This window comes from Phyllobates terribilis, unplaced genomic scaffold (assembly GCF_046119375.1).
Source record: "Phyllobates terribilis strain yellow unplaced genomic scaffold, ASM4611937v1 Scaffold_311__1_contigs__length_2239622, whole genome shotgun sequence".
Lineage (NCBI taxonomy): Eukaryota > Metazoa > Chordata > Amphibia > Anura > Dendrobatidae > Phyllobates > Phyllobates terribilis.
Genome location: NW_027363071.1, coordinates 97,447 through 117,557, shown reverse-complemented (window position 1 = coordinate 117,557; position 20,111 = coordinate 97,447). Strand labels below are relative to the sequence as shown.

The window sequence follows — 20,111 nt, the reverse complement described above, 5'->3', positions numbered from 1 at the left end:
AGAAGCTCACAGAGACCGCCATAAGCAACAGTTTAACAGAATGCCACAGACTAATCAACCAAACTTTTTGGGTTGGGTTCTCTTTTATAGTCTGCAGGCATTAAATGAAAGAAGTCAGTGTTCCAGCAGAAGGAGACAACGTTTCAGAAAAGGCATTGTAGCAAACCAAAAAAGAAATTTTAAGCGCAGCAGAGTAACCAGCGCACATACCTGTTAGCTCAGGTGAGTTTAAAAGGCTGCTGTTGATAACAAGGGCATTTGCTAAATAGATGGTGTGTGTGCAACAATATACTGAAAGGTCAATTATATTGTGCAGCTTATCTCACCACCTGTAGTTATTTAGGTGAAAGCTCCAAAATGCTTGCCTAATATGTCTGTTTATCCAAAAGGAAGTAAAAAGGGAGAGCTAGAAAGATAGCATTGCATCACATTACATGGCAATGCAATGCACAGTTGCTGAAGTTGAACCAAAATGAGCTTGTAATCTGGCTTCTGCAACTTTGAACATGAAAAATCCAATGAGGAGAAGAAAAGCAAAGCCAAAGAGTCCATCCCAAAATCCGACAAACAAGCAAAATGAACAAAAAACATTGAATTCAATTCTTTCTGATTTTAGAAACTGCATTAAAGAAGGGGTGCACCGGTCCTGGAGATACTGCAATACCAGGTCAATGCGTGGAGTGGACAGAGCAAGCTCTTTTTCCATCTCCCTGTTCTAAAAATCCATTTAATATATGGTCCCCAGATAGGGGACGTATCAGATATTAAACTGATAAGAACAGATACTACACTTGATCTTAGCCAAAAGGCCGAGAAGCGATAACCAGAATTGGTTTCAAACTACGGAGCCACCCAAGGATCCTGAAAAGTCCATTTGTGGAGATGAGCTCCTGGACTCCCGTTAAGAAGACATGTTGTCAACCTCTAGATCCCTTACATGCCTGCACTTTTCGGCTTGCTGCTGCTGCAATCCACGCGTTTTAGATCTGCATAACTCCACCTCTTTAAACACAGCACCTTCACCCCCTGCTGTTCCCACCCGCCTCAACACCGTTGGAAGGGAGGAGAACCAATTAAGGCGGGGGGTGGGGTGGAACGAGCAGCTGTCTACCCTTAGCAGGAGGGCTCCTGATTACATACCTCTCCTGCTGCTGCTGCTGGCTGTCCAGCAGCAGACTGAAGGTGGCTGCTGCTGTGCACAGGTATATAAAGGCTCAGAGCCTATTATGACACGCGCAGCCAGCGTTCCATTGCCACATTCCATCTACTGCAGGCAGGATACCTGGCTGGCTGAATGTCGCTGAGAAGCTCACAGAGACCGCCATAAGCAACAGTTTAACAGAATGCCACAGACTAATCAACCAAACTTTTTGGGTTGGGTTCTCTTTTATAGTCTGCAGGCATTAAATGAAAGAAGTCAGTGTTCCAGCAGAAGGAGACAACGTTTCAGAAAAGGCATTGTAGCAAACCAAAAAAGAAATTTTAAGCGCAGCAGAGTAACCAGCGCACATACCTGTTAGCTCAGGTGAGTTTAAAAGGCTGCTGTTGATAACAAGGGCATTTGCTAAATAGATGGTGTGTGTGCAACAATATACTGAAAGGTCAATTATATTGTGCAGCTTATCTCACCACCTGTAGTTATTTAGGTGAAAGCTCCAAAATGCTTGCCTAATATGTCTGTTTATCCAAAAGGAAGTAAAAAGGGAGAGCTAGAAAGATAGCATTGCATCACATTACATGGCAATGCAATGCACAGTTGCTGAAGTTGAACCAAAATGAGCTTGTAATCTGGCTTCTGCAACTTTGAACATGAAAAATCCAATGAGGAGAAGAAAAGCAAAGCCAAAGAGTCCACCCCAAAATCCGACAAACAAGCAAAATGAACAAAAAACATTGAATTCAATTCTTTCTGATTTTAGAAACTGCATTAAAGAAGGGGTGCACCGGTCCTGGAGATACTGCAATACCAGGTCAATGCGTGGAGTGGACAGAGCAAGCTCTTTTTCCATCTCCCTGTTCTAAAAATCCATTTAATATATGGTCCCCAGATAGGGGACGTATCAGATATTAAACTGATAAGAACAGATACTACACTTGATCTTAGCCAAAAGGCCGAGAAGCGATAACCAGAATTGGTTTCAAACTACGGAGCCACCCAAGGATCCTGAAAAGTCCATTTGTGGAGATGAGCTCCTGGACTCCCGTTAAGAAGACATGTTGTCAACCTCTAGATCCCTTACATGCCTGCACTTTTCGGCTTGCTGCTGCTGCAATCCATGCGTTTTAGATCTGCATAACTCTACCTCTTTAAACACAGCACCTTCACCCCCTGCTGTTCCCACCCGCCTCAACACCGTTGGAAGGGAGGAGAACCAATTAAGGCGGGGGGTGGGGTGGAACGAGCAGCTGTCTACCCTTAGCAGGAGGGCTCCTGATTACATACCTCTCCTGCTGCTGCTGCTGCTGGCTGTCCAGCAGCAGACTGAAGGTGGCTGCTGCTGTGCACAGGTATATAAAGGCTCAGAGCCTATTATGACACGCGCAGCCAGCGTTCCATTGCCACATTCCATCTACTGCAGGCAGGATACCTGGCTGGCTGAATGTCGCTGAGAAGCTCACAGAGACCGCCATAAGCAACAGTTTAACAGAATGCCACAGACTAATCAACCAAACTTTTTGGGTTGGGTTCTCTTTTATAGTCTGCAGGCATTAAATGAAAGAAGTCAGTGTTCCAGCAGAAGGAGACAACGTTTCAGAAAAGGCATTGTAGCAAACCAAAAAAGAAATTTTAAGCGCAGCAGAGTAACCAGCGCACATACCTGTTAGCTCAGGTGAGTTTAAAAGGCTGCTGTTGATAACAAGGGCATTTGCTAAATAGATGGTGTGTGTGCAACAATATACTGAAAGGTCAATTATATTGTGCAGCTTATCTCACCACCTGTAGTTATTTAGGTGAAAGCTCCAAAATGCTTGCCTAATATGTCTGTTTATCCAAAAGGAAGTAAAAAGGGAGAGCTAGAAAGATAGCATTGCATCACATTACATGGCAATGCAATGCACAGTTGCTGAAGTTGAACCAAAATGAGCTTGTAATCTGGCTTCTGCAACTTTGAACATGAAAAATCCAATGAGGAGAAGAAAAGCAAAGCCAAAGAGTCCATCCCAAAATCCGACAAACAAGCAAAATGAACAAAAAACATTGAATTCAATTCTTTCTGATTTTAGAAACTGCATTAAAGAAGGGGTGCACCGGTCCTGGAGATACTGCAATACCAGGTCAATGCGTGGAGTGGACAGAGCAAGCTCTTTTTCCATCTCCCTGTTCTAAAAATCCATTTAATATATGGTCCCCAGATAGGGGACGTATCAGATATTAAACTGATAAGAACAGATACTACACTTGATCTTAGCCAAAAGGCCGAGAAGCGATAACCAGAATTGGTTTCAAACTACGGAGCCACCCAAGGATCCTGAAAAGTCCATTTGTGGAGATGAGCTCCTGGACTCCCGTTAAGAAGACATGTTGTCAACCTCTAGATCCCTTACATGCCTGCACTTTTCGGCTTGCTGCTGCTGCAATCCACGCGTTTTAGATCTGCATAACTCCACCTCTTTAAACACAGCACCTTCACCCCCTGCTGTTCCCACCCGCCTCAACACCGTTGGAAGGGAGGAGAACCAATTAAGGCGGGGGGTGGGGTGGAACGAGCAGCTGTCTACCCTTAGCAGGAGGGCTCCTGATTACATACCTCTCCTGCTGCTGCTGCTGCTGGCTGTCCAGCAGCAGACTGAAGGTGGCTGCTGCTGTGCACAGGTATATAAAGGCTCAGAGCCTATTATGACACGCGCAGCCAGCGTTCCATTGCCACATTCCATCTACTGCAGGCAGGATACCTGGCTGGCTGAATGTCGCTGAGAAGCTCACAGAGACCGCCATAAGCAACAGTTTAACAGAATGCCACAGACTAATCAACCAAACTTTTTGGGTTGGGTTCTCTTTTATAGTCTGCAGGCATTAAATGAAAGAAGTCAGTGTTCCAGCAGAAGGAGACAACGTTTCAGAAAAGGCATTGTAGCAAACCAAAAAAGAAATTTTAAGCGCAGCAGAGTAACCAGCGCACATACCTGTTAGCTCAGGTGAGTTTAAAAGGCTGCTGTTGATAACAAGGGCATTTGCTAAATAGATGGTGTGTGTGCAACAATATACTGAAAGGTCAATTATATTGTGCAGCTTATCTCACCACCTGTAGTTATTTAGGTGAAAGCTCCAAAATGCTTGCCTAATATGTCTGTTTATCCAAAAGGAAGTAAAAAGGGAGAGCTAGAAAGATAGCATTGCATCACATTACATGGCAATGCAATGCACAGTTGCTGAAGTTGAACCAAAATGAGCTTGTAATCTGGCTTCTGCAACTTTGAACATGAAAAATCCAATGAGGAGAAGAAAAGCAAAGCCAAAGAGTCCATCCCAAAATCCGACAAACAAGCAAAATGAACAAAAAACATTGAATTCAATTCTTTCTGATTTTAGAAACTGCATTAAAGAAGGGGTGCACCGGTCCTGGAGATACTGCAATACCAGGTCAATGCGTGGAGTGGACAGAGCAAGCTCTTTTTCCATCTCCCTGTTCTAAAAATCCATTTAATATATGGTCCCCAGATAGGGGACGTATCAGATATTAAACTGATAAGAACAGATACTACACTTGATCTTAGCCAAAAGGCCGAGAAGCGATAACCAGAATTGGTTTCAAACTACGGAGCCACCCAAGGATCCTGAAAAGTCCATTTGTGGAGATGAGCTCCTGGACTCCCGTTAAGAAGACATGTTGTCAACCTCTAGATCCCTTACATGCCTGCACTTTTCGGCTTGCTGCTGCTGCAATCCACGCGTTTTAGATCTGCATAACTCCACCTCTTTAAACACAGCACCTTCACCCCCTGCTGTTCCCACCCGCCTCAACACCGTTGGAAGGGAGGAGAACCAATTAAGGCGGGGGGTGGGGTGGAACGAGCAGCTGTCTACCCTTAGCAGGAGGGCTCCTGATTACATACCTCTCCTGCTGCTGCTGCTGGCTGTCCAGCAGCAGACTGAAGGTGGCTGCTGCTGTGCACAGGTATATAAAGGCTCAGAGCCTATTATGACACGCGCAGCCAGCGTTCCATTGCCACATTCCATCTACTGCAGGCAGGATACCTGGCTGGCTGAATGTCGCTGAGAAGCTCACAGAGACCGCCATAAGCAACAGTTTAACAGAATGCCACAGACTAATCAACCAAACTTTTTGGGTTGGGTTCTCTTTTATAGTCTGCAGGCATTAAATGAAAGAAGTCAGTGTTCCAGCAGAAGGAGACAACGTTTCAGAAAAGGCATTGTAGCAAACCAAAAAAGAAATTTTAAGCGCAGCAGAGTAACCAGCGCACATACCTGTTAGCTCAGGTGAGTTTAAAAGGCTGCTGTTGATAACAAGGGCATTTGCTAAATAGATGGTGTGTGTGCAACAATATACTGAAAGGTCAATTATATTGTGCAGCTTATCTCACCACCTGTAGTTATTTAGGTGAAAGCTCCAAAATGCTTGCCTAATATGTCTGTTTATCCAAAAGGAAGTAAAAAGGGAGAGCTAGAAAGATAGCATTGCATCACATTACATGGCAATGCAATGCACAGTTGCTGAAGTTGAACCAAAATGAGCTTGTAATCTGGCTTCTGCAACTTTGAACATGAAAAATCCAATGAGGAGAAGAAAAGCAAAGCCAAAGAGTCCACCCCAAAATCCGACAAACAAGCAAAATGAACAAAAAACATTGAATTCAATTCTTTCTGATTTTAGAAACTGCATTAAAGAAGGGGTGCACCGGTCCTGGAGATACTGCAATACCAGGTCAATGCGTGGAGTGGACAGAGCAAGCTCTTTTTCCATCTCCCTGTTCTAAAAATCCATTTAATATATGGTCCCCAGATAGGGGACGTATCAGATATTAAACTGATAAGAACAGATACTACACTTGATCTTAGCCAAAAGGCCGAGAAGTGATAACCAGAATTGGTTTCAAACTACGGAGCCACCCAAGGATCCTGAAAAGTCCATTTGTGGAGATGAGCTCCTGGACTCCCGTTAAGAAGACATGTTGTCAACCTCTAGATCCCTTACATGCCTGCACTTTTCGGCTTGCTGCTGCTGCAATCCACGCGTTTTAGATCTGCATAACTCTACCTCTTTAAACACAGCACCTTCACCCCCTGCTGTTCCCACCCGCCTCAACACCGTTGGAAGGGAGGAGAACCAATTAAGGCGGGGGGTGGGGTGGAACGAGCAGCTGTCTACCCTTAGCAGGAGGGCTCCTGATTACATACCTCTCCTGCTGCTGCTGCTGCTGGCTGTCCAGCAGCAGACTGAAGGTGGCTGCTGCTGTGCACAGGTATATAAAGGCTCAGAGCCTATTATGACACGCGCAGCCAGCGTTCCATTGCCACATTCCATCTACTGCAGGCAGGATACCTGGCTGGCTGAATGTCGCTGAGAAGCTCCCTGAGACCGCCATAAGCAACAGTTTAACAGAATGCCACAGACTAATCAACCAAACTTTTTGGGTTGGGTTCTCTTTTATAGTCTGCAGGCATTAAATGAAAGAAGTCAGTGTTCCAGCAGAAGGAGACAACGTTTCAGAAAAGGCATTGTAGCAAACCAAAAAAGAAATTTTAAGCGCAGCAGAGTAACCAGCGCACATACCTGTTAGCTCAGGTGAGTTTAAAAGGCTGCTGTTGATAACAAGGGCATTTGCTAAATAGATGGTGTGTGTGCAACAATATACTGAAAGGTCAATTATATTGTGCAGCTTATCTCACCACCTGTAGTTATTTAGGTGAAAGCTCCAAAATGCTTGCCTAATATGTCTGTTTATCCAAAAGGAAGTAAAAAGGGAGAGCTAGAAAGATAGCATTGCATCACATTACATGGCAATGCAATGCACAGTTGCTGAAGTTGAACCAAAATGAGCTTGTAATCTGGCTTCTGCAACTTTGAACATGAAAAATCCAATGAGGAGAAGAAAAGCAAAGCCAAAGAGTCCACCCCAAAATCCGACAAACAAGCAAAATGAACAAAAAACATTGAATTCAATTCTTTCTGATTTTAGAAACTGCATTAAAGAAGGGGTGCACCGGTCCTGGAGATACTGCAATACCAGGTCAATGCGTGGAGTGGACAGAGCAAGCTCTTTTTCCATCTCCCTGTTCTAAAAATCCATTTAATATATGGTCCCCAGATAGGGGACGTATCAGATATTAAACTGATAAGAACAGATACTACACTTGATCTTAGCCAAAAGGCCGAGAAGTGATAACCAGAATTGGTTTCAAACTACGGAGCCACCCAAGGATCCTGAAAAGTCCATTTGTGGAGATGAGCTCCTGGACTCCCGTTAAGAAGACATGTTGTCAACCTCTAGATCCCTTACATGCCTGCACTTTTCGGCTTGCTGCTGCTGCAATCCACGCGTTTTAGATCTGCATAACTCTACCTCTTTAAACACAGCACCTTCACCCCCTGCTGTTCCCACCCGCCTCAACACCGTTGGAAGGGAGGAGAACCAATTAAGGCGGGGGGTGGGGTGGAACGAGCAGCTGTCTACCCTTAGCAGGAGGGCTCCTGATTACATACCTCTCCTGCTGCTGCTGCTGCTGGCTGTCCAGCAGCAGACTGAAGGTGGCTGCTGCTGTGCACAGGTATATAAAGGCTCAGAGCCTATTATGACACGCGCAGCCAGCGTTCCATTGCCACATTCCATCTACTGCAGGCAGGATACCTGGCTGGCTGAATGTCGCTGAGAAGCTCCCTGAGACCGCCATAAGCAACAGTTTAACAGAATGCCACAGACTAATCAACCAAACTTTTTGGGTTGGGTTCTCTTTTATAGTCTGCAGGCATTAAATGAAAGAAGTCAGTGTTCCAGCAGAAGGAGACAACGTTTCAGAAAAGGCATTGTAGCAAACCAAAAAAGAAATTTTAAGCGCAGCAGAGTAACCAGCGCACATACCTGTTAGCTCAGGTGAGTTTAAAAGGCTGCTGTTGATAACAAGGGCATTTGCTAAATAGATGGTGTGTGTGCAACAATATACTGAAAGGTCAATTATATTGTGCAGCTTATCTCACCACCTGTAGTTATTTAGGTGAAAGCTCCAAAATGCTTGCCTAATATGTCTGTTTATCCAAAAGGAAGTAAAAAGGGAGAGCTAGAAAGATAGCATTGCATCACATTACATGGCAATGCAATGCACAGTTGCTGAAGTTGAACCAAAATGAGCTTGTAATCTGGCTTCTGCAACTTTGAACATGAAAAATCCAATGAGGAGAAGAAAAGCAAAGCCAAAGAGTCCATCCCAAAATCCGACAAACAAGCAAAATGAACAAAAAACATTGAATTCAATTCTTTCTGATTTTAGAAACTGCATTAAAGAAGGGGTGCACCGGTCCTGGAGATACTGCAATACCAGGTCAATGCGTGGAGTGGACAGAGCAAGCTCTTTTTCCATCTCCCTGTTCTAAAAATCCATTTAATATATGGTCCCCAGATAGGGGACGTATCAGATATTAAACTGATAAGAACAGATACTACACTTGATCTTAGCCAAAAGGCCGAGAAGCGATAACCAGAATTGGTTTCAAACTACGGAGCCACCCAAGGATCCTGAAAAGTCCATTTGTGGAGATGAGCTCCTGGACTCCCGTTAAGAAGACATGTTGTCAACCTCTAGATCCCTTACATGCCTGCACTTTTCGGCTTGCTGCTGCTGCAATCCACGCGTTTTAGATCTGCATAACTCCACCTCTTTAAACACAGCACCTTCACCCCCTGCTGTTCCCACCCGCCTCAACACCGTTGGAAGGGAGAAGAACCAATTAAGGCGGGGGGTGGGGTGGAACGAGCAGCTGTCTACCCTTAGCAGGAGGGCTCCTGATTACATACCTCTCCTGCTGCTGCTGCTGCTGGCTGTCCAGCAGCAGACTGAAGGTGGCTGCTGCTGTGCACAGGTATATAAAGGCTCAGAGCCTATTATGACACGCGCAGCCAGCGTTCCATTGCCACATTCCATCTACTGCAGGCAGGATACCTGGCTGGCTGAATGTCGCTGAGAAGCTCACAGAGACCGCCATAAGCAACAGTTTAACAGAATGCCACAGACTAATCAACCAAACTTTTTGGGTTGGGTTCTCTTTTATAGTCTGCAGGCATTAAATGAAAGAAGTCAGTGTTCCAGCAGAAGGAGACAACGTTTCAGAAAAGGCATTGTAGCAAACCAAAAAAGAAATTTTAAGCGCAGCAGAGTAACCAGCGCACATACCTGTTAGCTCAGGTGAGTTTAAAAGGCTGCTGTTGATAACAAGGGCATTTGCTAAATAGATGGTGTGTGTGCAACAATATACTGAAAGGTCAATTATATTGTGCAGCTTATCTCACCACCTGTAGTTATTTAGGTGAAAGCTCCAAAATGCTTGCCTAATATGTCTGTTTATCCAAAAGGAAGTAAAAAGGGAGAGCTAGAAAGATAGCATTGCATCACATTACATGGCAATGCAATGCACAGTTGCTGAAGTTGAACCAAAATGAGCTTGTAATCTGGCTTCTGCAACTTTGAACATGAAAAATCCAATGAGGAGAAGAAAAGCAAAGCCAAAGAGTCCATCCCAAAATCCGACAAACAAGCAAAATGAACAAAAAACATTGATTTCAATTCTTTCTGATTTTAGAAACTGCATTAAAGAAGGGGTGCACCGGTCCTGGAGATACTGCAATACCAGGTCAATGCGTGGAGTGGACAGAGCAAGCTCTTTTTCCATCTCCCTGTTCTAAAAATCCATTTAATATATGGTCCCCAGATAGGGGACGTATCAGATATTAAACTGATAAGAACAGATACTACACTTGATCTTAGCCAAAAGGCCGAGAAGCGATAATCAGAATTGGTTTCAAACTACGGAGCCACCCAAGGATCCTGAAAAGTCCATTTGTGGAGATGAGCTCCTGGACTCCCGTTAAGAAGACATGTTGTCAACCTCTAGATCCCTTACATGCCTGCACTTTTCGGCTTGCTGCTGCTGCAATCCACGCGTTTTAGATCTGCATAACTCCACCTCTTTAAACACAGCACCTTCACCCCCTGCTGTTCCCACCCGCCTCAACACCGTTGGAAGGGAGGAGAACCAATTAAGGCGGGGGGTGGGGTGGAACGAGCAGCTGTCTACCCTTAGCAGGAGGGCTCCTGATTACATACCTCTCCTGCTGCTGCTGGCTGTCCAGCAGCAGACTGAAGGTGGCTGCTGCTGTGCACAGGTATATAAAGGCTCAGAGCCTATTATGACACGCGCAGCCAGCGTTCCATTGCCACATTCCATCTACTGCAGGCAGGATACCTGGCTGGCTGAATGTCGCTGAGAAGCTCACAGAGACCGCCATAAGCAACAGTTTAACAGAATGCCACAGACTAATCAACCAAACTTTTTGGGTTGGGTTCTCTTTTATAGTCTGCAGGCATTAAATGAAAGAAGTCAGTGTTCCAGCAGAAGGAGACAACGTTTCAGAAAAGGCATTGTAGCAAACCAAAAAAGAAATTTTAAGCGCAGCAGAGTAACCAGCGCACATACCTGTTAGCTCAGGTGAGTTTAAAAGGCTGCTGTTGATAACAAGGGCATTTGCTAAATAGATGGTGTGTGTGCAACAATATACTGAAAGGTCAATTATATTGTGCAGCTTATCTCACCACCTGTAGTTATTTAGGTGAAAGCTCCAAAATGCTTGCCTAATATGTCTGTTTATCCAAAAGGAAGTAAAAAGGGAGAGCTAGAAAGATAGCATTGCATCACATTACATGGCAATGCAATGCACAGTTGCTGAAGTTGAACCAAAATGAGCTTGTAATCTGGCTTCTGCAACTTTGAACATGAAAAATCCAATGAGGAGAAGAAAAGCAAAGCCAAAGAGTCCATCCCAAAATCCGACAAACAAGCAAAATGAACAAAAAACATTGAATTCAATTCTTTCTGATTTTAGAAACTGCATTAAAGAAGGGGTGCACCGGTCCTGGAGATACTGCAATACCAGGTCAATGCGTGGAGTGGACAGAGCAAGCTCTTTTTCCATCTCCCTGTTCTAAAAATCCATTTAATATATGGTCCCCAGATAGGGGACGTATCAGATATTAAACTGATAAGAACAGATACTACACTTGATCTTAGCCAAAAGGCCGAGAAGCGATAACCAGAATTGGTTTCAAACTACGGAGCCACCCAAGGATCCTGAAAAGTCCATTTGTGGAGATGAGCTCCTGGACTCCCGTTAAGAAGACATGTTGTCAACCTCTAGATCCCTTACATGCCTGCACTTTTCGGCTTGCTGCTGCTGCAATCCACGCGTTTTAGATCTGCATAACTCCACCTCTTTAAACACAGCACCTTCACCCCCTGCTGTTCCCACCCGCCTCAACACCGTTGGAAGGGAGGAGAACCAATTAAGGCGGGGGGTGGGGTGGAACGAGCAGCTGTCTACCCTTAGCAGGAGGGCTCCTGATTACATACCTCTCCTGCTGCTGCTGCTGCTGGCTGTCCAGCAGCAGACTGAAGGTGCCGGCTGCTGTGCACAGGTATATAAAGGCTCAGAGCCTATTATGACACGCGCAGCCAGCGTTCCATTGCCACATTCCATCTACTGCAGGCAGGATACCTGGCTGGCTGAATGTCGCTGAGAAGCTCACAGAGACCGCCATAAGCAACAGTTTAACAGAATGCCACAGACTAATCAACCAAACTTTTTGGGTTGGGTTCTCTTTTATAGTCTGCAGGCATTAAATGAAAGAAGTCAGTGTTCCAGCAGAAGGAGACGTTTCAGAAAAGGCATTGTAGCAAACCAAAAAAGAAATTTTAAGCGCAGCAGAGTAACCAGCGCACATACCTGTTAGCTCAGGTGAGTTTAAAAGGCTGCTGTTGATAACAAGGGCATTTGCTAAATAGATGGTGTGTGTGCAACAATATACTGAAAGGTCAATTATATTGTGCAGCTTATCTCACCACCTGTAGTTATTTAGGTGAAAGCTCCAAAATGCTTGCCTAATATGTCTGTTTATCCAAAAGGAAGTAAAAAGGGAGAGCTAGAAAGATAGCATTGCATCACATTACATGGCAATGCAATGCACAGTTGCTGAAGTTGAACCAAAATGAGCTTGTAATCTGGCTTCTGCAACTTTGAACATGAAAAATCCAATGAGGAGAAGAAAAGCAAAGCCAAAGAGTCCATCCCAAAATCCGACAAACAAGCAAAATGAACAAAAAACATTGAATTCAATTCTTTCTGATTTTAGAAACTGCATTAAAGAAGGGGTGCACCGGTCCTGGAGATACTGCAATACCAGGTCAATGCGTGGAGTGGACAGAGCAAGCTCTTTTTCCATCTCCCTGTTCTAAAAATCCATTTAATATATGGTCCCCAGATAGGGGACGTATCAGATATTAAACTGATAAGAACAGATACTACACTTGATCTTAGCCAAAAGGCCGAGAAGCGATAACCAGAATTGGTTTCAAACTACGGAGCCACCCAAGGATCCTGAAAAGTCCATTTGTGGAGATGAGCTCCTGGACTCCCGTTAAGAAGACATGTTGTCAACCTCTAGATCCCTTACATGCCTGCACTTTTTGGCTTGCTGCTGCTGCAATCCACGCGTTTTAGATCTGCATAACTCCACCTCTTTAAACACAGCACCTTCACCCCCTGCTGTTCCCACCCGCCTCAACACCGTTGGAAGGGAGGAGAACCAATTAAGGCGGGGGGTGGGGTGGAACGAGCAGCTGTCTACCCTTAGCAGGAGGGCTCCTGATTACATACCTCTCCTGCTGCTGCTGCTGCTGGCTGTCCAGCAGCAGACTGAAGGTGGCTGCTGCTGTGCACAGGTATATAAAGGCTCAGAGCCTATTATGACACGCGCAGCCAGCGTTCCATTGCCACATTCCATCTACTGCAGGCAGGATACCTGACTGGCTGAATGTCGCTGAGAAGCTCACAGAGACCGCCATAAGCAACAGTTTAACAGAATGCCACAGACTAATCAACCAAACTTTTTGGGTTGGGTTCTCTTTTATAGTCTGCAGGCATTAAATGAAAGAAGTCAGTGTTCCAGCAGAAGGAGACAACGTTTCAGAAAAGGCATTGTAGCAAACCAAAAAAGAAATTTTAAGCGCAGCAGAGTAACCAGCGCACATACCTGTTAGCTCAGGTGAGTTTAAAAGGCTGCTGTTGATAACAAGGGCATTTGCTAAATAGATGGTGTGTGTGCAACAATATACTGAAAGGTCAATTATATTGTGCAGCTTATCTCACCACCTGTAGTTATTTAGGTGAAAGCTCCAAAATGCTTGCCTAATATGTCTGTTTATCCAAAAGGAAGTAAAAAGGGAGAGCTAGAAAGATAGCATTGCATCACATTACATGGCAATGCAATGCACAGTTGCTGAAGTTGAACCAAAATGAGCTTGTAATCTGGCTTCTGCAACTTTGAACATGAAAAATCCAATGAGGAGAAGAAAAGCAAAGCCAAAGAGTCCATCCCAAAATCCGACAAACAAGCAAAATGAACAAAAAACATTGAATTCAATTCTTTCTGATTTTAGAAACTGCATTAAAGAAGGGGTGCACCGGTCCTGGAGATACTGCAATACCAGGTCAATGCGTGGAGTGGACAGAGCAAGCTCTTTTTCCATCTCCCTGTTCTAAAAATCCATTTAATATATGGTCCCCAGATAGGGGACGTATCAGATATTAAACTGATAAGAACAGATTTTTTTAATTGAATGCGTCAGAAGACGCGACATAAATTAAATTCCATTTGCATGGATAACCAAAAAAATGTCGCCTACGCCTTCATCATCCGAATTCAACTTTTTGTTTTTTTTAAGAAAATTTAATGATAATTAATAAATAAAACATAACATAACATATCCTTACATCAACAACAAAAAACTTCCAACAAAAACATCAACTCAACATTTTTCTTCTTCCACGTTTCTTCTTCCTCCATGACATGTCCAACAATTTCCAGTCAAAACCTTGCAGCAAAATCTTTTCATCTTCTTCAGCTTCAGCACTGGTATCAACACAATCCTGCATTACTTTCTCTTTTCCCTTATCATCCACCTTCCTTTTTTCCTTAACGTCTTTACTTCTAGGTACTCTCTCCAGTCTGCAAAACATAGAGTCCCCAACTCCTGAGAATTCCTGCTTCTCTCCCACAAACTCCTTCTTATTTTCAACTACTTGTATATCTTTGTCTTCTTTCTCTTTACAATCTTCAAACGATTCTTCAAATATCTTTTTCCCTTTCTCCTCTTTTTTCCCACCTTCCTCATAACAAAATCCAGGTTTCCCATTATCAATTCTTCTTTTACCATTTTCCACATAACTGAATCCACATTTACCATTTATAACAATCCTTCCTAAACTTAGTTCATTTTGTCCATTTTCCCAAACTAGGAAACTTCTCTTCCCATTCCAGACTCCCACTTTATTTAAGTAGTCCTTCTGGAATTTTACCAAAATACTCCATGGCTTCAAAAACTCCATCACTTCCTCCATCTCTACAAAGGGGTCATCCATACAGATAACCACCTTTTTCGGCCTTCCAGCAAAAAGAGCATTAACTCCAATTTCTTTTCCTTCCCAATTCTTGAGAAGACAAATACACTTTTCTTCAGACTTCAGTGTTACGTCAAATACCTTTTTAAACTTGATTTCTTGCATACAAAAAATGTCCTCTTCAATGATCGTCCCATACTTGAACAGAATATCCAAGATCTGATTCTCCTCCAACGAAAAATCCTCTAACTCCGTCTTCACATAGAACCGTAAACAGTTCCTCTTCCTCGTCAACTCCATCTTCTTCCTCCAAAAGAACTGCCCCCCACAGCTATGTGTGGTGACACGATGATCGCCTCTCGTTGCCCAGGGACTAATCCGACTCCCCAATAGCAGCAGGAGGGTGAAGCCCTGCCGTTAGACAAAGCGATCCCCCCAGGCCAAGGAGCCGGGTACCCTGGGCACCTCCTAGCCAAGGCCAAGGCAGCAACTGGTAGATCACTGCACCTGATCTTAGCCAAAAGGCCGAGAAGCGATAACCAGAATTGGTTTCAAACTACGGAGCCACCCAAGGATCCTGAAAAGTCCATTTGTGGAGATGAGCTCCTGGACTCCCGTTAAGAAGACATATTGTCAACCTCTAGATCCCTTACATGCCTGCACTTTTCGGCTTGCTGCTGCTGCAATCCACGCGTTTTAGATCTGCATAACTCCACCTCTTTAAACACAGCACCTTCACCCCCTGCTGTTCCCACCCGCCTCAACACCGTTGGAAGGGAGGAGAACCAATTAAGGCGGGGGGTGGGGTGGAACGAGCAGCTGTCTACCCTTAGCAGGAGGGCTCCTGATTACATACCTCTCCTGCTGCTGCTGCTGCTGGCTGTCCAGCAGCAGACTGAAGGTGGCTGCTGCTGTGCACAGGTATATAAAGGCTCAGAGCCTATTATGACACGCGCAGCCAGCGTTCCATTGCCACATTCCATCTACTGCAGGCAGGATACCTGGCTGGCTGAATGTCGCTGAGAAGCTCACAGAGACCGCCATAAGCAACAGTTTAACAGAATGCCACAGACTAATCAACCAAACTTTTTGGGTTGGGTTCTCTTTTATAGTCTGCAGGCATTAAATGAAAGAAGTCAGTGTTCCAGCAGAAGGAGACAACGTTTCAGAAAAGGCATTGTAGCAAACCAAAAAAGAAATTTTAAGCGCAGCAGAGTAACCAGCGCACATACCTGTTAGCTCAGGTGAGTTTAAAAGGCTGCTGTTGATAACAAGGGCATTTGCTAAATAGATGGTGTGTGTGCAACAATATACTGAAAGGTCAATTATATTGTGCAGCTTATCTCACCACCTGTAGTTATTTAGGTGAAAGCTCCAAAATGCTTGCCTAATATGTCTGTTTATCCAAAAGGAAGTAAAAAGGGAGAGCTAGAAAGATAGCATTGCATCACATTACATGGCAATGCAATGCACAGTTGCTGAAGTTGAACCAAAATGAGCTTGTAATCTGGCTTCTGCAACTTTGAACATGAAAAATCCAATGAGGAGAAGAAAAGCAAAGCCAAAGAGTCCATCCCAAAATCCGACAAACAAGCAAAATGAACAAAAAACATTGAATTCAATTCTTTCTGATTTTAGAAACTGCATTAAAGAAGGGGTGCACCGGTCCTGGAGATACTGCAATACCAGGTCAATGCGTGGAGTGGACAGAGCAAGCTCTTTTTCCATCTCCCTGTTCTAAAAATCCATTTAATATATGGTCCCCAGATAGGGGACGTATCAGATATTAAACTGATAAGAACAGATACTACACTTGATCTTAGCCAAAAGGCCGAGAAGCGATAACCAGAATTGGTTTCAAACTACGGAGCCACCCAAGGATCCTGAAAAGTCCATTTGTGGAGATGAGCTCCTGGACTCCCGTTAAGAAGACATGTTGTCAACCTCTAGATCCCTTACATGCCTGCACTTTTCGGCTTGCTGCTGCTGCAATCCACGCGTTTTAGATCTGCATAACTCCACCTCTTTAAACACAGCACCTTCACCCCCTGCTGTTCCCACCCGCCTCAACACCGTTGGAAGGGAGGAGAACCAATTAAGGCGGGGGGTGGGGTGGAACGAGCAGCTGTCTACCCTTAGCAGGAGGGCTCCTGATTACATACCTCTCCTGCTGCTGCTGCTGCTGGCTGTCCAGCAGCAGACTGAAGGTGCCGGCTGCTGTGCACAGGTATATAAAGGCTCAGAGCCTATTATGACACGCGCAGCCAGCGTTCCATTGCCACATTCCATCTACTGCAGGCAGGATACCTGGCTGGCTGAATGTCGCTGAGAAGCTCACAGAGACCGCCATAAGCAACAGTTTAACAGAATGCCACAGACTAATCAACCAAACTTTTTGGGTTGGGTTCTCTTTTATAGTCTGCAGGCATTAAATGAAAGAAGTCAGTGTTCCAGCAGAAGGAGACGTTTCAGAAAAGGCATTGTAGCAAACCAAAAAAGAAATTTTAAGCGCAGCAGAGTAACCAGCGCACATACCTGTTAGCTCAGGTGAGTTTAAAAGGCTGCTGTTGATAACAAGGGCATTTGCTAAATAGATGGTGTGTGTGCAACAATATACTGAAAGGTCAATTATATTGTGCAGCTTATCTCACCACCTGTAGTTATTTAGGTGAAAGCTCCAAAATGCTTGCCTAATATGTCTGTTTATCCAAAAGGAAGTAAAAAGGGAGAGCTAGAAAGATAGCATTGCATCACATTACATGGCAATGCAATGCACAGTTGCTGAAGTTGAACCAAAATGAGCTTGTAATCTGGCTTCTGCAACTTTGAACATGAAAAATCCAATGAGGAGAAGAAAAGCAAAGCCAAAGAGTCCATCCCAAAATCCGACAAACAAGCAAAATGAACAAAAAACATTGAATTCAATTCTTTCTGATTTTAGAAACTGCATTAAAGAAGGGGTGCACCGGTCCTGGAGATACTGCAATACCAGGTCAATGCGTGGAGTGGACAGAGCAAGCTCTTTTTCCATCTCCCTGTTCTAAAAATCCATTTAATATATGGTCCCCAGATAGGGGACGTATCAGATATTAAACTGATAAGAACAGATACTACACTTGATCTTAGCCAAAAGGCCGAGAAGCGATAACCAGAATTGGTTTCAAACTACGGAGCCACCCAAGGATCCTGAAAAGTCCATTTGTGGAGATGAGCTCCTGGACTCCCGTTAAGAAGACATGTTGTCAACCTCTAGATCCCTTACATGCCTGCACTTTTCGGCTTGCTGCTGCTGCAATCCACGCGTTTTAGATCTGCATAACTCCACCTCTTTAAACACAGCACCTTCACCCCCTGCTGTTCCCACCCGCCTCAACACCGTTGGAAGGGAGGAGAACCAATTAAGGCGGGGGGTGGGGTGGAACGAGCAGCTGTCTACCCTTAGCAGGAGGGCTCCTGATTACATACCTCTCCTGCTGCTGCTGCTGCTGGCTGTCCAGCAGCAGACTGAAGGTGGCTGCTGCTGTGCACAGGTATATAAAGGCTCAGAGCCTATTATGACACGCGCAGCCAGCGTTCCATTGCCACATTCCATCTACTGCAGGCAGGATACCTGACTGGCTGAATGTCGCTGAGAAGCTCACAGAGACCGCCATAAGCAACAGTTTAACAGAATGCCACAGACTAATCAACCAAACTTTTTGGGTTGGGTTCTCTTTTATAGTCTGCAGGCATTAAATGAAAGAAGTCAGTGTTCCAGCAGAAGGAGACAACGTTTCAGAAAAGGCATTGTAGCAAACCAAAAAAGAAATTTTAAGCGCAGCAGAGTAACCAGCGCACATACCTGTTAGCTCAGGTGAGTTTAAAAGGCTGCTGTTGATAACAAGGGCATTTGCTAAATAGATGGTGTGTGTGCAACAATATACTGAAAGGTCAATTATATTGTGCAGCTTATCTCACCACCTGTAGTTATTTAGGTGAAAGCTCCAAAATGCTTGCCTAATATGTCTGTTTATCCAAAAGGAAGTAAAAAGGGAGAGCTAGAAAGATAGCATTGCATCACATTACATGGCAATGCAATGCACAGTTGCTGAAGTTGAACCAAAATGAGCTTGTAATCTGGCTTCTGCAACTTTGAACATGAAAAATCCAATGAGGAGAAGAAAAGCAAAGCCAAAGAGTCCATCCCAAAATCCGACAAACAAGCAAAATGAACAAAAAACATTGAATTCAATTCTTTCTGATTTTAGAAACTGCATTAAAGAAGGGGTGCACCGGTCCTGGAGATACTGCAATACCAGGTCAATGCGTGGAGTGGACAGAGCAAGCTCTTTTTCCATCTCCCTGTTCTAAAAATCCATTTAATATATGGTCCCCAGATAGGGGACGTATCAGATATTAAACTGATAAGAACAGATTTTTTTAATTGAATGCGTCAGAAGACGCGACATAAATTAAATTCCATTTGCATGGATAACCAAAAAAATGTCGCCTACGCCTTCATCATCCGAATTCAACTTTTTGTTTTTTTTAAGAAAATTTAATGATAATTAATAAATAAAACATAACATAACATATCCTTACATCAACAACAAAAAACTTCCAACAAAAACATCAACTCAACATTTTTCTTCTTCCACGTTTCTTCTTCCTCCATGACATGTCCAACAATTTCCAGTCAAAACCTTGCAGCAAAATCTTTTCATCTTCTTCAGCTTCAGCACTGGTATCAACACAATCCTGCATTACTTTCTCTTTTCCCTTATCATCCACCTTCCTTTTTTCCTTAACGTCTTTACTTCTAGGTACTCTCTCCAGTCTGCAAAACATAGAGTCCCCAACTCCTGAGAATTCCTGCTTCTCTCCCACAAACTCCTTCTTATTTTCAACTACTTGTATATCTTTGTCTTCTTTCTCTTTACAATCTTCAAACGATTCTTCAAATATCTTTTTCCCTTTCTCCTCTTTTTTCCCACCTTCCTCATAACAAAATCCAGGTTTCCCATTATCAATTCTTCTTTTACCATTTTCCACATAACTGAATCCACATTTACCATTTATAACAATCCTTCCTAAACTTAGTTCATTTTGTCCATTTTCCCAAACTAGGAAACTTCTCTTCCCATTCCAGACTCCCACTTTATTTAAGTAGTCCTTCTGGAATTTTACCAAAATACTCCATGGCTTCAAAAACTCCATCACTTCCTCCATCTCTACAAAGGGGTCATCCATACAGATAACCACCTTTTTCGGCCTTCCAGCAAAAAGAGCATTAACTCCAATTTCTTTTCCTTCCCAATTCTTGAGAAGACAAATACACTTTTCTTCAGACTTCAGTGTTACGTCAAATACCTTTTTAAACTTGATTTCTTGCATACAAAAAATGTCCTCTTCAATGATCGTCCCATACTTGAACAGAATATCCAAGATCTGATTCTCCTCCAACGAAAAATCCTCTAACTCCGTCTTCACATAGAACCGTAAACAGTTCC

General features: G+C 43.8%; 14 non-coding genes across 14 annotated transcripts; all 14 read right to left on the bottom strand.

Moving 5' to 3' along the window:
- Window positions 1-630: 630 nt before the first annotated feature.
- Window positions 631-821, bottom strand: LOC141221096 (U2 spliceosomal RNA). The gene has a single exon (XR_012289173.1). It is a non-coding gene; the product is annotated as a U2 spliceosomal RNA (small nuclear RNA).
- A 1,112-nt stretch (window positions 822-1,933) lies between these two features.
- LOC141221095 (U2 spliceosomal RNA) lies at window positions 1,934-2,124 on the bottom strand. Its single transcript, XR_012289172.1, has one exon. It is a non-coding gene; the product is annotated as a U2 spliceosomal RNA (small nuclear RNA).
- Window positions 2,125-3,239: 1,115 nt separating this feature from the next.
- Window positions 3,240-3,430, bottom strand: LOC141221094 (U2 spliceosomal RNA). Its single transcript, XR_012289171.1, has one exon. It is a non-coding gene; the product is annotated as a U2 spliceosomal RNA (small nuclear RNA).
- A 1,115-nt stretch (window positions 3,431-4,545) lies between these two features.
- LOC141221093 (U2 spliceosomal RNA) lies at window positions 4,546-4,736 on the bottom strand. The gene has a single exon (XR_012289170.1). It is a non-coding gene; the product is annotated as a U2 spliceosomal RNA (small nuclear RNA).
- Window positions 4,737-5,848: 1,112 nt separating this feature from the next.
- LOC141221009 (U2 spliceosomal RNA) lies at window positions 5,849-6,039 on the bottom strand. The gene has a single exon (XR_012289103.1). It is a non-coding gene; the product is annotated as a U2 spliceosomal RNA (small nuclear RNA).
- Window positions 6,040-7,154: 1,115 nt separating this feature from the next.
- LOC141221008 (U2 spliceosomal RNA) lies at window positions 7,155-7,345 on the bottom strand. Its single transcript, XR_012289102.1, has one exon. It is a non-coding gene; the product is annotated as a U2 spliceosomal RNA (small nuclear RNA).
- Window positions 7,346-8,460: 1,115 nt separating this feature from the next.
- LOC141221092 (U2 spliceosomal RNA) lies at window positions 8,461-8,651 on the bottom strand. Its single transcript, XR_012289169.1, has one exon. It is a non-coding gene; the product is annotated as a U2 spliceosomal RNA (small nuclear RNA).
- Window positions 8,652-9,766: 1,115 nt separating this feature from the next.
- Window positions 9,767-9,957, bottom strand: LOC141221090 (U2 spliceosomal RNA). Its single transcript, XR_012289167.1, has one exon. It is a non-coding gene; the product is annotated as a U2 spliceosomal RNA (small nuclear RNA).
- Window positions 9,958-11,066: 1,109 nt separating this feature from the next.
- LOC141221089 (U2 spliceosomal RNA) lies at window positions 11,067-11,257 on the bottom strand. The gene has a single exon (XR_012289166.1). It is a non-coding gene; the product is annotated as a U2 spliceosomal RNA (small nuclear RNA).
- A 1,112-nt stretch (window positions 11,258-12,369) lies between these two features.
- Window positions 12,370-12,560, bottom strand: LOC141221088 (U2 spliceosomal RNA). Its single transcript, XR_012289165.1, has one exon. It is a non-coding gene; the product is annotated as a U2 spliceosomal RNA (small nuclear RNA).
- A 1,115-nt stretch (window positions 12,561-13,675) lies between these two features.
- Window positions 13,676-13,862, bottom strand: LOC141221031 (U2 spliceosomal RNA). The gene has a single exon (XR_012289125.1). It is a non-coding gene; the product is annotated as a U2 spliceosomal RNA (small nuclear RNA).
- Window positions 13,863-16,274: 2,412 nt separating this feature from the next.
- Window positions 16,275-16,465, bottom strand: LOC141221087 (U2 spliceosomal RNA). The gene has a single exon (XR_012289164.1). It is a non-coding gene; the product is annotated as a U2 spliceosomal RNA (small nuclear RNA).
- A 1,112-nt stretch (window positions 16,466-17,577) lies between these two features.
- LOC141221086 (U2 spliceosomal RNA) lies at window positions 17,578-17,768 on the bottom strand. Its single transcript, XR_012289163.1, has one exon. It is a non-coding gene; the product is annotated as a U2 spliceosomal RNA (small nuclear RNA).
- A 1,115-nt stretch (window positions 17,769-18,883) lies between these two features.
- Window positions 18,884-19,070, bottom strand: LOC141221030 (U2 spliceosomal RNA). Its single transcript, XR_012289124.1, has one exon. It is a non-coding gene; the product is annotated as a U2 spliceosomal RNA (small nuclear RNA).
- Between the last annotated feature and the right edge of the window lie 1,041 nt (window positions 19,071-20,111).